Genomic DNA, 15538 nt, shown 5'->3' on the forward strand with positions numbered 1-15538 from the left:
CTTAAGCTCAATATACAACTTCTCAAGTGTGCTCTCCAAAAGTAACAAATAAACTTAGTATCTCTATCTAAAATAATATTATTAGCACTAGAGTGGGGTTTCCATTACACCAAAAGACTAATCATTGAATGCTCTATACAACCACTCAACTTATATTTCACAAGAGGTGGTTAAGCCCTTTTCATGAATCTCAAGGAAGCTCTGAACAAATTTTCAACAATCTCTCACTCAACCACTAGTACATTTTGACAAATATGTGACTAAAATTGATCACCTTCCACTATTTCTTTGTAATTTACAAGTATAGGCAACTAAAGAAGTGACTAATTTAGTCATTGGGTAAAATCATAAGATCAACCAAATAGAGATGTGTAAATAAACTACCAAATAAACTATTACATAAGTGACTAAATAATTAGTCCTCTAAATATAAGTAACTAAAGTAACAACCAAATAATTGATTGGATAATTAGTCACTAATAATTAGTCATTTGTAATTTCTTTCTTTAATTTCTCTACATTTATTCATGATTAGATTAGGTTAATTTTATTTTCCATAACTCATTCATGACTCTTGGGCCTTATCTTTCTCATTCTAATTGTGGTTTCAATTTGCATCTTCTTAGTTACAAGACAATTTGTATTATGTTAGATAAAGTTTAATTAGTTGTGTAAGTTTTGTGGGGATAGATTCTTAATATTACATATTGAGTTTGTGAATTTATTTTATTATTTAGTTTTTTGTTTGTTGTTAATGGGGTTCCCATTATTTTTTTCTTAAGGGCCAACCCCCCAGGTTCTAATTGCCTTAATATAAAAAAAAAAAAATACATTAAATTAAAATTATAGTCATTTTCATACCATATAAAATCTAAAGTGTCAATTCTCAAGTTTTATAAAACATATTTCATAAAAGGATTAAAATTCATTTATTTTCTATGTATTTAATTTATCTTGGCTCTTTTTTTTTAAGTTATGCTTATATACAAGAATTAAAAACATTATTTTTATGTTAAATATCAATATAAACAAATAAGAATGATTTATTTTATTTTATAACTATTTTTCTCTATCATATCAAAATAGTTTCCATGAAATCTTAAATTAAAAAAAGTAGAATGTTATAAATAATAGTTCAAACATTTAAATAAATTAAAATAAGATTTAATTTTTACTCCCTCATTACATTTGGATGCATGCTTATATTTAAGAAAAAAATTAGAAAGATTTCAATTGTTAATATGTCATCTCTAACTATGTATGGCTCCTCGTGAGTTTTGGAGGGAAGGTCAAAATTTGAAAACTTGTGTAATTATTAATGTGGAAGAAAAGAACCCTTGTTTATGAAGTTGCAGGTTATATTTTCTGTTGGATTCTCTGAGGAAATAATCACCACAAAGTTTCAAAAAGGACACATTGGTAGGTAGGAGGATTGATTTCATGGCTCTATTTTATTTTAAACAAGTTATTTTCACCATTTAATCATTTTTTATTAATGACATCAATTTCAAGGAGGGGTATCTCATTTCCTAGAGTTCATTTTTGTTGTCTTACTTGTGTCAAATGAGATTTTGAGGGAATAATTATTGTTTTATTGTTCAAATGATGAATTTTCAGCAGCCATAACTCAATGCTGACTAAAGACCTACAAAGCCTTCCATAGTTTTTCTTACATTACAATCTACCCATTCCATAACATGTCTAGGTTTATGATAAGTGTGAATCACCTCAGATGATGTATCTAGTCATTCAAATAGTGATAACAAATGTTGTTACAATCAATAATAGTACAAAATCACTAAATAAGCTAATCAAGTTTATATTGAAAAATGCTTGTAAAGGGTTACAGGAATATCATCAACCTTACTCTACTCATTCTATGCCAAGAAATGTCTTTTGTCTTTAGTCAATCACAAAAAAATTAGTTTTATTGCAATCCAAATTGTGGGAATCTCTACTCTACCTACTAGGGCATAAAACTATGCATTGCATACACCACCTTTTCATATGAGACCAAATCCATTAAAGAGTCAAATGTAAATAGGGATTTTTGAGACAATTGGATAAATCATGAACACAAAACCCTTGGTAGAGTGAAGAACATTGATAAAGTTCATCTCGTAGAATAGACAAGTTGTACATGAGCACTGTTCAAATTACATTTATATTTTTGTGCCATTGATGATAAAAATGGTTGGGTAGTTTATGGTAACTATCATTTGAATCTTTCCTCTCTGACTTGGAGTTTTATAGATCAAATGACAACTATCATTGCAAAGTGTCTATTTAATGTGATAATAGTATTTTACTGGAACATGAAAGTAATCAAAGTTGTACAAACTCAATATGTCATTTTGTAGCCACAATTCTCCAAATTTGCAACAATTATGGATCTCATAGAACTTGTTAGTACACTATGATGAATGTCAAGTGTAGAAATCAGCTATTGCTATTAGATATAGATCATTTGACATTTCTAACTAATTTGGGTTGTTTCTTTGTATGATTGTTTTAATTTATGTTTTAAACTTTAAAGTTTACAACCTTGTTTTTTTTTTTTGCTCTTTTTCAACACTGGTGGTGATTAAATTCATTTGACTACTTACCTTCTAAAGAAAATGATATAATTGAAGATATTTATTCCTATGTACGGTGATTCTTAAGTGAGAGAAAAATAACTATTGTGTCTCAATTTCACTCTTTTCATTTATGTGTTTCGCATCAAGGCCTTGTAAATTATTATGGTTAATTTTTTTGTGCTTTATCTTTGTCAACCCTTTTCTTATATCATTTTGTTGAAGAGTTTTTATTTACTATTATTTACATTTCAAAGTCATTTTCAATATTGTCTAATAAATGCTCTTTATAGTTTTTATTGAACTGTGTAGGCATTGGGTCCTAGGTTTACTTAGTATGCTGAATATGTATTTATGATATGCATCGAACTGATATAGATCCAACAAATTGCCAAGGTAAGTTTTTATTTCAAAACATCCATTGTTTTGATTGCTTTTTCTAAATGGTGTATCTATATAATAGGAGTCATTATAAGAAATCAATTTTAAAATGATGGTTGTCCATAAATGTTCTACTTAAAATTGACTACACTACCATTTTAGGAGTTCTTTATAAACTTTAGAATATACTTTACAACCTTATCATATCTAGCTTTTGTCATTTTGTTTATTTCAATGTTGTTTGGATTGTTTCTAAACCATAAAATTAGAAATGTAATCCCAACCATTTCTCTAAAAATCTATAGATTCAGTTGTTTCATTTTATGTGACTTGGGTTCATCCTATAAAGGAACGTGTTCCAAGTGATAAGGAGTTTATTGTTTGCTAGTTGGACTTTCTCTCCAGGCTTGTTGAAGGGCTTGGAAGTGGAATTCAAAATCTATTTTGTTATCAATCTTATAATCTTAATATCAATAGTTGATGGCATTCATCCTGATGGGGACACAACCCAAGAGCAGAATGGACACAACAAAAAAGGGGAAATTATATTAACTGAGAAAATAAGCTAGTACAACAGTACAGGAAAATAAACTTCAAAACATGCCCTAAGGGCTTATAATAGCATAAATCTGGAGATAATTTCTCCTTATAGTACCTCCTCTCAAACTCCACTCCGAACTGCCTTTTACAATGCCAGAAATCTCCTTAAATAGACCCCAGAGGGTTAAGGACTAGGAGTACATTCTAGAAAGTGCTAGTAGGCATCCACCAACCAAATAGAAGGTTCCAAAAGTGGTGTTAGAATTTGGTGCAAATCTAGAAGAATCTAGAAACAGTAACCGAACTTTCGAGAGCCATAACTTTTGAATCGTAGCTCCGATTGACAAACCGTTTACATTTTTGAAAAGCTCTCGAAGCACTCTATAGCCCTACGAACAAGCTTTGCTCATCCCCCATTTTTTGGCCCTTTTTGAGGTCATTTAATGCTCCTAACTTGACTTTGAAGCATTCTTAGGAGGTCTCCAAAACCCAAAAAACTGCAATAACTTTCAAACCGTGGGGCCTTTTGACTCGATTCTTTTTCTGGAATGCTCTAAATTACAATTACATTCATCTGGCCAATTTACGCCTCCTAGTTCACCAAAATCATGGCTCAATTACATACTCCTATTTTTCACGATTTATATGAACACTGATAGTGGAACTGTGAGAGTTGGAACCTTTATTTGGCCAAAATGGGTATCCAAAAATGAAAACACATGAAACAGAAACTAAGTCTAAGTACATTTTTTTGGGTGACACAGGATTGCCCTTATACCTCTAGGTGCTCTTGCATCAGACACCCAAGGTAGATTGAAAAGTGACCCTGTCACTTTATGAATGGTAGAGGAAATCCCAAATGGGAAACCTCAGCTACTGAAATCCAAGTTGAGTCCTCGATCGATCATCCTTTCCACTTCACCAAATACTCTTCATACTGCCTATTTCTGGTACTCCTACCCACATGATGATCTGGAATGTCTTCTATCTCCTCCTTCTTAGAAGCAGGAATTGGACATGGCTCTAACACCAGCTCCTCATCTGCACCATCATCATGATACTCTGTTAAATCTGCAATGTTGAAAATGGGAGAAATGTGAATACCATCTGGTAGCTCCACCTCATATGCATTTCCTGAGTCATGTTTCTTTAGAATTTTGCAAGGGCCAAATTTCTTCATTTTCAGCTTGTTGTAAGTACCGGCTGGAAATCTTGTTTTTCGTAAGTGCACCATGACTAGATCCCCTACTTGGAATTCCTTATGTCTTCTCCTTTGATCAGCCCTAGCTTTATACTATTGATTCATCTTGGTTATGTGTGCCTGAACCTCCTCATGTAGATGCTTGATATAATCAGCAAATTTCTCAGCTTCAACACTTGTCCTCTCCCCTTGTTCTATCTTCCTCAGCTCTAGTGCAGTCCTTGGGCTATTCCCATATACAATTTGGAATGGTGATTTTCCAGTACTCCTATTTATAGAGTTATTGTAAGAAAAAATTTCTTGTGGTAGAATCAAATCCCATCCCTTGGGCTTATCCCCAACTAAACATCTCAGCAAATTGCCTAGACTTCTGTTTGGCCATCAGTCTGCGGGTGATGTGTGGAACTAAATTTTAGGTCTATCTTCAACTTCTTCCACAATGTCCTCTAGAAATACCCCACAAATTTAGTATCTCTGTCAGAAACTATACTCCTTGGAAGACCATGTAGTCTTACCACCTCTTTAAAAAATAAGTCTGCAATATGGACAACATCATGAGTTTTGTGGCATGGAATGAAATGTTCCATTTTGGAGAACCTATCAACCACCATAAATACTAAGTCATTACCCCTTTGTCTCCTTGGCAATCCAAGAACAAAATCCATACTTATGTCCTCCCATGGCCTTGATGGAATAGGAAATGGCTGATATAGGCCAGTATTGTGACTAAACCCCTTGGCAACTTGACAAACCTGACAACTTTGTACAAACTTCTTCACATCTTGTGAAATGTGAGGCCAAAAATAATGTTCTCTAAGAATGGCAATGGTCTTATCTCGACCAAAATGTCCTGCCATCCCTCCATTGTGTTTCTCCTTAATCAGATTTTCTGTCATTGAACTCCTTGGAATGCACAATTGACTAGCTTTGAACAACATGCCATCTTGAATCAAATAGTCTAACCACTTGGTTCTATCTACATCAACAGGTTCTTTACAAGCTTTCCATGCTTTAGCAAAAATAGGATCCTCAGGGTACAAATTTTTGAGTTCATCAAACCCAACTACTTCAACTTGCATTACTGTAAGCAACAACTGTCTCCTACTTAGTGCATCTGCAACCCTATTAGATTTTCCACTTCTATGCTTCAACACAAATGTATAGCTCTGCAAGAACTCTACCCACTTCATATGCCTTTGATTCAATTTACCTTGGTTATTTAGGTACTGTAATGCCTGATGATCAATATACAAAACAAATTCTTTTGGAAATAAATAATGCCTCCATTTCTTTAACGCCTGAACTATTACATAGAACTCTTGATCATAAACAAAATACTTCTTCTTTGCATCATTCAATTTTTCACTAAAATATGCAATAGGCTTACCTTCTTGGCTTAATACAACCCCAATAGTGCTACCACTGGCATCACAATCCACCTGGAAAACCTTTCTAAAATTTGGAAGTGCCAACACAGGCTGTTCTGTCACCTTCTTCTTCAGCAATTCAAAACTTCTCGCAGCTGCTGCAGTCCATTTGAACTCTTTTCTATCCCCTCTTATTGTATTAGTTATGGGTGCACATATGCCACTGAAATTCTTAATAAACTTCCTATAAAAACTAACCAAACCATGAAATGATCTTACCTCAGTAGCAGACCTTGGAGTAGACCATTCCAAGATGTCTTTTACCTTCTCCAGATCCATTTTGAGACCTTTAGGTGATATAACAAACCCCAAATAGACTAACTCCCTTTTTGCAAAGTTACACTTCTTTAGATTAATTAACAGTTTCTCTTCCCTTAGCCTTTCAAGGACACTACGAATATGCAGTAAATGTTCTTCCAAAGTCTTGCCAAAAATTAAAATATCATCCAAATAGACAATAACAACTTTTCCCAAGAACTTCTTAAGTACTTCATTCATGAGCCGCATGAAGGTGCTTGGGGCGTTCATCAATCCAAAGGGCATGACTAACCACTCATAAAGACCCTCCTTGGTCTTGAAGGCTGTTTTCCACTCATCTTCTTCTCGAATCTGTATCTGGTGATAACCACTCTTTAGATCTATCTTTGTGAAGTACTGAGCTCTACTCAAGCAGTCCATAATATCATCCATCCTTGGCAAAGGAAACTGGTACTTGATGGTGATCCTATTTATAGCTCGAGAATCTGTACACATCCTCGAATCTCCATCGTTCTTTGGTGCGAGTACTGCAGGTACTACACATGGACTCAGGCTCTCTCGAATCAAGCCCTTCCTCAATAGCTCCTGAACCTGTCTATTTAGCTCCTCTATTTTAGTAGGAGTCATCCTGTGAGCAACCTTGTTAGGAAAACTAGCTCCTAGAATTAGATCTATCTGATGACTGATTTTCCTTACTAGTGGCAATCCATCTGGAACATTATCAGAGATAATATCTCCAAACTCCCCTAGTAAATCTGAAACTTCAACTGGTATTTCACTACTACCTTCTTTATCTTTCCTAGGAATCAAAGCATAGCACATATGTTGATGTTTCATGCCATCTAAAAACTTCCTTTCATCAACAAGACAAATCCTAGCACTGCTACATACCTTTTCACCTTCCTTTTTCATGGGCTTCAATTTGTGGCGAACTCCATCCTTTGTCAGAGAGTATGTGTTTGCATGCCCATCATGTACTGCATGTCTATCAAACTACCATGGTCTACCCAACAATAGATGACAAACATCCATTGAGATAACATCATAGAGAACTTCATCATGGTAACTCCCAATTTTGAATTTTACTAAACATTGTTCACTTACCAAGACCTTATGATCATCTTTTACCCAAGCAATCTGATAGGGCTGGGGATGTTTCTCCCTCTTGAGCTTCAACTTAGAGACCATCTCTTCTGATACCAAGTTAGCAGTGCTACCACCATCAATGATCACGTCACAACATTTATCCTCACACTTGCATTTGGTATGAAACAAACTCCTCCATTGTCATAGTTCAATCTCACCACTTAGTAGGACTCTTTCATTTACCAAGGTCTCTCCTCTTTCTGCATCCTCTAAATGTGATGATTGTGCATCCTCATCCACATGAGCAACCCTAGCTTGGCCCTCAACTCTCCTATCTGTCCTTCCTTGTCATTGAGGGCATTCAAAGGCACGATGAACTTCTTCATTACAATGGAGAAGGTACCATGAAAGCCTCCTCTTCCTTGTCCATGTCCTCTACTTCTTCCTCTCTGATTTCCAAATTCTTGATCATGGGAGCAGTTGAAACCCTCATTCCTCTGGTTCCTGCTAGCACCCACATCTTCATTTTTCTTTTGGGTTTCATTACGGCCTCCAGATGATCTACCGCTTCCCCTTCCTCCTTGACTGTGCCCTTTCTATCTTCCTTCAAACCATTTATTTAGCTTCTCTTCAATTCGTAGGGCAAACTGGTATGTCTCTTCAATGCTGGTCATTCTTACCAGACTTAATTCCTCCTGGATGCTAGGTCGCAACCCACTGATATAACGAGCAACCTTCTCCTTATTTGCTTCTACATGTCCCGCTCTAATCAAGAGTCGATAAAATTCCTCTATATATTCTTGGATTGATCTTCCTACTTTCTTTAACCCATGCATCTTCTTAAACAAATCAAGCTCATAGTCCACAGGAATGAATTGCTTCTTCAATTTGTCCACCATGCGATCCCATCTTGTGATCTTCTCCTTTCCTCTTCTATTTCTTTCCAATTGGACCTCTTGCCACTAGATTTTGGCATGGCCTTTCAGTTTGGCCTCTGCAAACTTAACCCTATCTAGGTCCTTGATATCCTCATACTCAAAGTATTCTTCCAGTTCATTGATCCAATCGATCAACTCATCTAGTTTCAGATTTCCTGAAAATACACCCACTTCAATTGTGGGTCTTTTCCCAAACTTAGTAATGGCCCTAAAAATCCTTTCCTCTGCATGATTTAGAACTTCCTCGTCAAATTCCCCTTCTAGTCCAATTACTTCTTCTTCATTGTCATCCTCACTATCGTCACCTGTGGCAACATTTGCTCCTCTACGGAGCTCCTCTTGCAATGCCTGTACCTGCCTTTGGAGGGCTCTAACCTCCTCAAGATTAATAGCTCTGGCCCTTCCACCATGCTCTCTTCATGGAGGCATCTTCTAAATCAAACCCACAACCACACAGTCCTGGTGCAAACTGCCTCACAGTCGGTGCTCTGTCTACACACTCAGCAAAACCAACTCTGATACCACTCGATGGGGACACAACCCAAGAGTAGAATGGACACAACCTAAGAGCAGAATGGACACAATAGAAAAGGGGATATTATATTAACTAAGAAAATAAGCTAGTACAATAGTACAGGAAAATAAACTTCAAAACAAGCCCTAAGGGCTTACAATAGCATAAATCTGGAGATAATTTCTCCTTACAGTACCTCCTCTCAAACTCCACTCCGAACTTCCTTTTACAATGCCAAAAATCTCCTTAAATAGACCCCAGAGGGTTAAGGACTAGGAGTACATTCTAGAAAGTGCTAGTAGGCATCCACCAACCAAATAGAAGGTTCCAGAAGCGACGTTAGAAGTTAGTGCAAATCTAGAAGAATCTAGAAATGGTAACCGAACTTCCAGGAGGCATAACTTTTGAACCGTAGCTCCAATTGACGAACCATTTACATTTTTGGAAATCTCTCAAAGTGCTCTATAGCCCTATGAAAAAGCTTCTCTTGTCCCCCATTTTTTGGCCCTTTTTGAGGTCATTTAATGCCCCTAACCTGACTTTGAAGCATTCTTAGGAGGTCTCCAAAACCCAAAAAATTGCAATAACTTTCAAACCGTGGGGCCTTTTGACTCGATTCTTTTTTTGGAATGCTCTAAATTACAATTACATTCATCTGGCCAATTTATGCCTCCTATTTCATCAAAATTATGGCTCAATTACATACTCCTAATTTTTTGGGATTTATACAAACAGTAATAGTGGAACTATGAGAGTTGGAACCTTTATTTGGCCCAAATGGGTATCCAAAAATGAAAACACATGAAACAAAAACTAAGTCTAAGTACATTTTTTTGGGTGACATAGGATTGCCCTTATACCTTTGGATGCTCCTGCATCACATCCAGTGTTATCAGTCAATGTTCATGTGTTTCTTTTATGAATTTTTTTGTTTGCATTATTGTGTTTTTGTCTCAGATATTTAGCTTTCCTCTAAATACTTGTGTTATTCTCATTAAGATCTCTTGTTTATGTTACTAGATTCTAAATTATTTGAATAATTAATTTGCTAATAATTTGAAATGTCAAAAAAATTTAGATTTTGGTACGAGGTGTCAAACTAGTTCAGTTTTGCAATCCATTTTCTCATAGCATGTTTTCACCAGTCTTAATCTATCGATCCTTTTGCACATTGCAAGAAGTGATTTAAGAAATCTACTTTTACAATGCTCTAGAGATGAGGCTACTAATGTTTGTCAAAGAGCCCTTGCACTACTTGGTGACCTTGTAAAAGAAAATAACCTTATCAAATCTATATATGGAATTTATATTTTTGTGCATTATGGTTTATTTAAAATTCAAAGTATAGAGAATCTTATCTAATCTATAATACTTTGTATTGTATTTTCTTTTTCATTTTTGGAACAGGTCTGTGTTGTGGATTTCCAACCAAATTGGGTTGATTTCCTAAATGGTGTTGCCAAGAAACTAGTAACTATTCAATAGCTTTCATTCTATAAGGTTCATCCTTTATATTGTTTCTTGTTTTCTTTTTTCTTTCTATGAAAATAGGAATGTCGATATACAATATTTAAAAATAATTGATCATTTTGTTATATAATGTTTTCTTTATGGAGTTCTAAGAAACCAACAAAAGTGAAGGGAAATTTTTTTGTTGCAAAATATTGCTTGCTAAGCTATTGGAGAAGTTGCAATGTGTATTTACCATTATATCACATCTTGTTCTAATCGTCTCTAATACTGAGGTTTTTTTTAATCTATTGAATTAGCTGAGTTCTTTCTTTGGATTTGATTTTACAGGCTACGAGTTGAATAAATCACTTCTAGAAAATAGTGCTATGACTCTAGACAAGCTCACTACATATATATGGAGTATTTCATGTCGTCATGGTGTTTTTTACTTCACACGTAAGTCTATTATGTCATAAAGATGTGTGTGTGTGTGTGTGTGTGTGTGTGTGTGTGTGTGTGTGTGGACTAGATGAACATAAAGAGAAAACATAATATATAGAAGAAATAAATAGGTATCTGTAAAATTTTGTGTAACTCACTTCTAGGGAGGGTGGGATTATTTTCTCTAGAGATGGGATGGAACATTTATTGTGAATATGATGTATTTCTTGTCAATTGTAAATCACTTTTTTTTTTAGGATATGCTCTATGTGTGTGAATCACTTTTGGAAATAGAAAACTAAAGTTTGGAATAATTCATGTGAAATGTGAGGCCTCGCCCATCCTAGCACTGATGATATATTGTTATTTTGATACTCATACTTGTTATGTTAGAACATTATTGGATACATTCAAAATTTTTAAGCTATTTTTATGATGTGTGATGTTTACTTCAGTTATTTGATTTTGTCATTTAATGCTTATAAATATGCATAGCGATGAAGAAAATGTATGCAACACTAACACATTTGGTTATGCAAGTCGAAAGGTTAGAAATATGAGTATAATTAGATAAACACCTATTTATTAAGAAATTGATGTTTTTATTCATATAATTCCTCTAATATGTAATTCACATTATGCATGTGGTTTTGGACCTGCTGATGTGTGCAATAAGTGTGCAGGAAAATTAGCCGAGACAACTCAACAAAAAAGTGGAGCTAAACTACTTGTTAATTTTGTGCTAACTTTATATTGTAATTCTTTAAAGGTTGTAATTTGATCTTACTATTATCCTAACCTTAAATTGTTCCAAAAAGGCCTTTAAAGGCTTAGAAACATTAAATTTAAGTACCCCCTATGGGTAAGGGTATGGGTGGGGGTACTTTCCAACCCTTTAGCCTCCTAGGTTGACTCTTAGGGTCTCTTAAAAACCCTATTATAGGTTGATTTCGAAAATGGGTTGCTCTTTACTTGGGTTAGTGAAACCAAACCTCCATCTTGAGTTACTTGAAGCTTAGTGGAGTTAAGGACCATACTTAGAGGCATTTTGGGGAGAGTTTAGTTTTGTCACCCAATCCTCTAGTTTTGGAGGAAGTCTTGAAGATTGAAGGAAGAAAGGGAAGCTCTTCTCAAACCACCATTTCCATAACTCTTTTATGAAGGTAGGAGTTCTTCACTCCATGAATGTTTCTTTATGTGTGTTCATGTTTTGAATCTTGCTTGAATCATGTTGGATAGATTGTGTAGTTATGCATTTCTTGCTTGTGTGTTGGGGGTGGATGTGGGAGGGATTTTATCTTTTTTTCTTTGGATGTTATTCATATGCCTTCTTGATGTTTTGTTTGTTTTTGAGAAGTTTTCATGGGGATGTTTTTGGCAACACTCACCCTTGGATAGGGAAGAAGTGGCCATGTTGGGGAAAGGGCCTTAGTTGGACCTTAATGGTGTAGAGTCTCCTCTCATGGTGAGAGGAGGGAGAAAGGGTAGGGTGTATGGGCCCCTACTTGTCATCCCATACCTTGTTGTTATTGAGAATTCTTGAATGTGGAATAGAATGAAAATCCTTGTGGATATAGCCTCGAAAGGGCCTTTTGAAAGAATGGAAGTTCTTGAAGTTTTAGTCTCGAAAGGGCTAAGTGAAGGTATGGTGATTGACTTCTCATATTGAGAAAATCAACCTTTCCCCTATATTGGTCCATTGTTGGACCTATTGTGCAATTGGGTGGGAATGCATGTTCAATTTTCTTATGTCCTTGTGTTGTTATCTCCATGTTGGTTCTTGTCTCTTCCATTTTTACCCTTGATGCAATGTAGAAATTTGATAAAAGTTCTCTTGTGGAATCCTTGAAGAAATCTCATTGAATTGTAATATTTTGTAAGTTGTAATTGATTTTGATGTAGTGGAAAAGACATCAGGTTTTCTTACTGGTTCTTTCTCGATGGAGCCTTGAACCAGGATGAATAATAAAGGAAAGAAAAATATTATGAAATTATTCTTGCAATGCCCTCATGTGTTTCCAAACTTTGGCATACATATGTGAGGAATTAGAATGATAGTAAATGTCTTGAATTGGGAAATTCTGAGTTTCCATTATGATAATGAAAGGCAAATGGATGTATTGAAGTTTCAATTCAATGTTTTGAACATTAACATGTTATAATATCAATCCTATATTGTGATCACCAAGCTAGCACTTTCATTGTTAAGTTACAATAGTGATACAATTAAATTTGATAAGGATAAATTCATCACCTTTTTGAATTATGAATATAAGATTAGAATTCCTTGCTAATCTTCATAAAGAATAAAATCAATTTGATTAAGAGGATTATATTCTCTTGCATTCTTGTGTGTCAATTAGATTTAGAAGATTATAACTCCATATTGCCTCTAGAAATGTTTAACTCATCTTGTGTATCAAAGAAATTTATCAAGGAAACATGTCAACACTTAGCCAAAATTGGCCTCTTAAGAAAAAAAAAATGTGCATCTCCAGATCAAATAAACCCTCTCTAGAAAATGTATGGGAAAGTTTTTATTTTCCCATCCTTGTCAAAGAGAATATTCTCTTGGATACTCCTTATTAATAATTATTTTCTTTCAAATGCAATAACTTAATTTTCAAACTCTAATTAAATCTGATATAAAATATATCCTATCTCAACTATAAAACTTTAGTAATAACTATCCTAAAAATGCTCTATCTCATTGCTCTACTTTTCTCCATCTCTGAACCATGTCCTCCTAGGCGTCAGTTGTATTGATTGGGAGTTGGAGTGTGAGTTAACCAAAAAATGGGGCAAACAAGGTAAAAAAAAATAATTAAATCTTAGGGTGAATATTTCATGTCACCACCTTTATCTCATGTCATTACATCATCGAATTAAGAGACTCTTGGTTATCTCTTAAATCCCCATCCCTTATTCAAACCTACGTACCACTATTATCTCTCTTCGGCAGTGTGCTGCATGTGTGGGGAATGAAGAAGGCATGGCTGGGAATTGTTTTCAACAACCTACCTATTTTCACCAACCCCCTAGCCACCCATTCCATCTCCATGCATATTTCTAGCCTTGCCCTCATGCACGCAAGGGACAGTGGAGACAGGTCTGTCAACACTGATAGACCTTAGTCAGCACGTTGGGATTGGGTAGCATGAAGGTAGGTGGGGTATGGCTTGGGTGAGTTTAGGTGGGGTATGGTAGGGGTTAATTCTTGGGTAATTGTAAGTTAGTAAGTTTAGTTTAGATTTAGTTGTAATTTTAATTAGTAGTAGTCATGTTTAATTAGTAATTAGGTTAGTTTTGTAGATGGACTTCTAGATTTTAGTTAGTTAAGTTGTGTTTCAATATGAAGTTTAGCTAGGATAATTTTAAATTTATTTGAGTTAAATTTAGTTGTTATATTGTTAGTGTAGTGCTAAATCATGTTAATTTAAAATTTAATTTATGTTAATTTCTATTAATAGTCAAGGTTCATTCAAGTTAATATTTATGTTTAGTTAGTTGAAATGTATGTTAATTTTAAATGAGGATTTGTGGTTATTGTTACTTGATCAATAGTATTCTAAGCTAGGGTATTAGATGTTTAGATAAATTATAGATTGTTTATATTTTTAATTACGGATGGCATTAATTGATAAACTAGATTTGAAATTTGAGGGCATTAGGAGGAAATGTATTTTGTTAAGAAATGATGTTAGTATTAAATTAGTTATTATAAAAGTTTTAACTTGGAAATTTGAATATCTTAATTAGAATGATTTTAATGTTTAATAATTAGTTTTGTAGATTGCGAGTAGAGCTAGATGGAACCCTACACTGGCATTTAAAAGTTGAACCTAAAATTTTAGTAGTTTTAAATAACATTTAGTTCAACTTTAGATCTAATTGAATTAACCCTAGTTCCACTGAGGGGACAGTAGCAGAGGCATGGTTACAGAGCCTACAGCGGTGGTTTGGATTATGTCCATATGGGAGTAATCTAAAGGCACGGCTAGCATTTCATCGGTTGAGAGGTGATGCCTCCAATTGGTGACATCAGGAGGAGACCATTGGAGGGGTGAGCATGGATACTGTCACCTGGGAGTCATTCCTAGAGAGGTTTAGGGAGAGGTACCTGTCTGAGCATTTCAGGCAGAAGCAGATAGAGGAATTTCATTCACTACATCAGAGGGGTCTCATCGTGGCTCAGTATGAGAGCAGGTTTCTTTAGCTCCTTCCTTATGTTGAGTACATGAAGGATGAGAAACTACGAGTGCATCGATTTATCATGGGCCTAAATTTCTCACTTTAGGGTCCAGTTTGCATGGCCTTTCCTACCACCTTCAAACAAGTTGTTGAGATGGCACTAGTGGCTGAGGACACTTTAGGTAGACAGGAGTCACGGGATTGGTCTCAGAACCGAAACTCTACCCAACAGAAAACCCCTTGGAAAGGGAATCAAAACTACACAACAGGGTCCTCTAAGGGCCAACAGCCCTAGCAGCAGTAGAAACCCTCATAGGGTTATCAGGGCTCCAAGCCCAAGCAGTGGAATTCAAAAGGTCTGAGGTAGGATCAGAAAGTACAAGCCCCACAGGCACAGCTAGCGAAGACTCAGCAATCTTCTAGGGGTGGATTCAGTAGATCTAACAGGTCAAGAGGCCCACAACAGTTTGGATCATAGGGTGCCCAATTCTATACACGAGGACCATGTTACACTTGTGGTGGCATGGGGCATA

This window comes from Cupressus sempervirens, chromosome 9 (genome assembly GCF_028749045.1).
Source record: "Cupressus sempervirens isolate cs-2001-9-10 chromosome 9, ASM2874904v1, whole genome shotgun sequence".
In the NCBI taxonomy this organism is placed as follows: domain Eukaryota; kingdom Viridiplantae; phylum Streptophyta; class Pinopsida; order Cupressales; family Cupressaceae; genus Cupressus; species Cupressus sempervirens.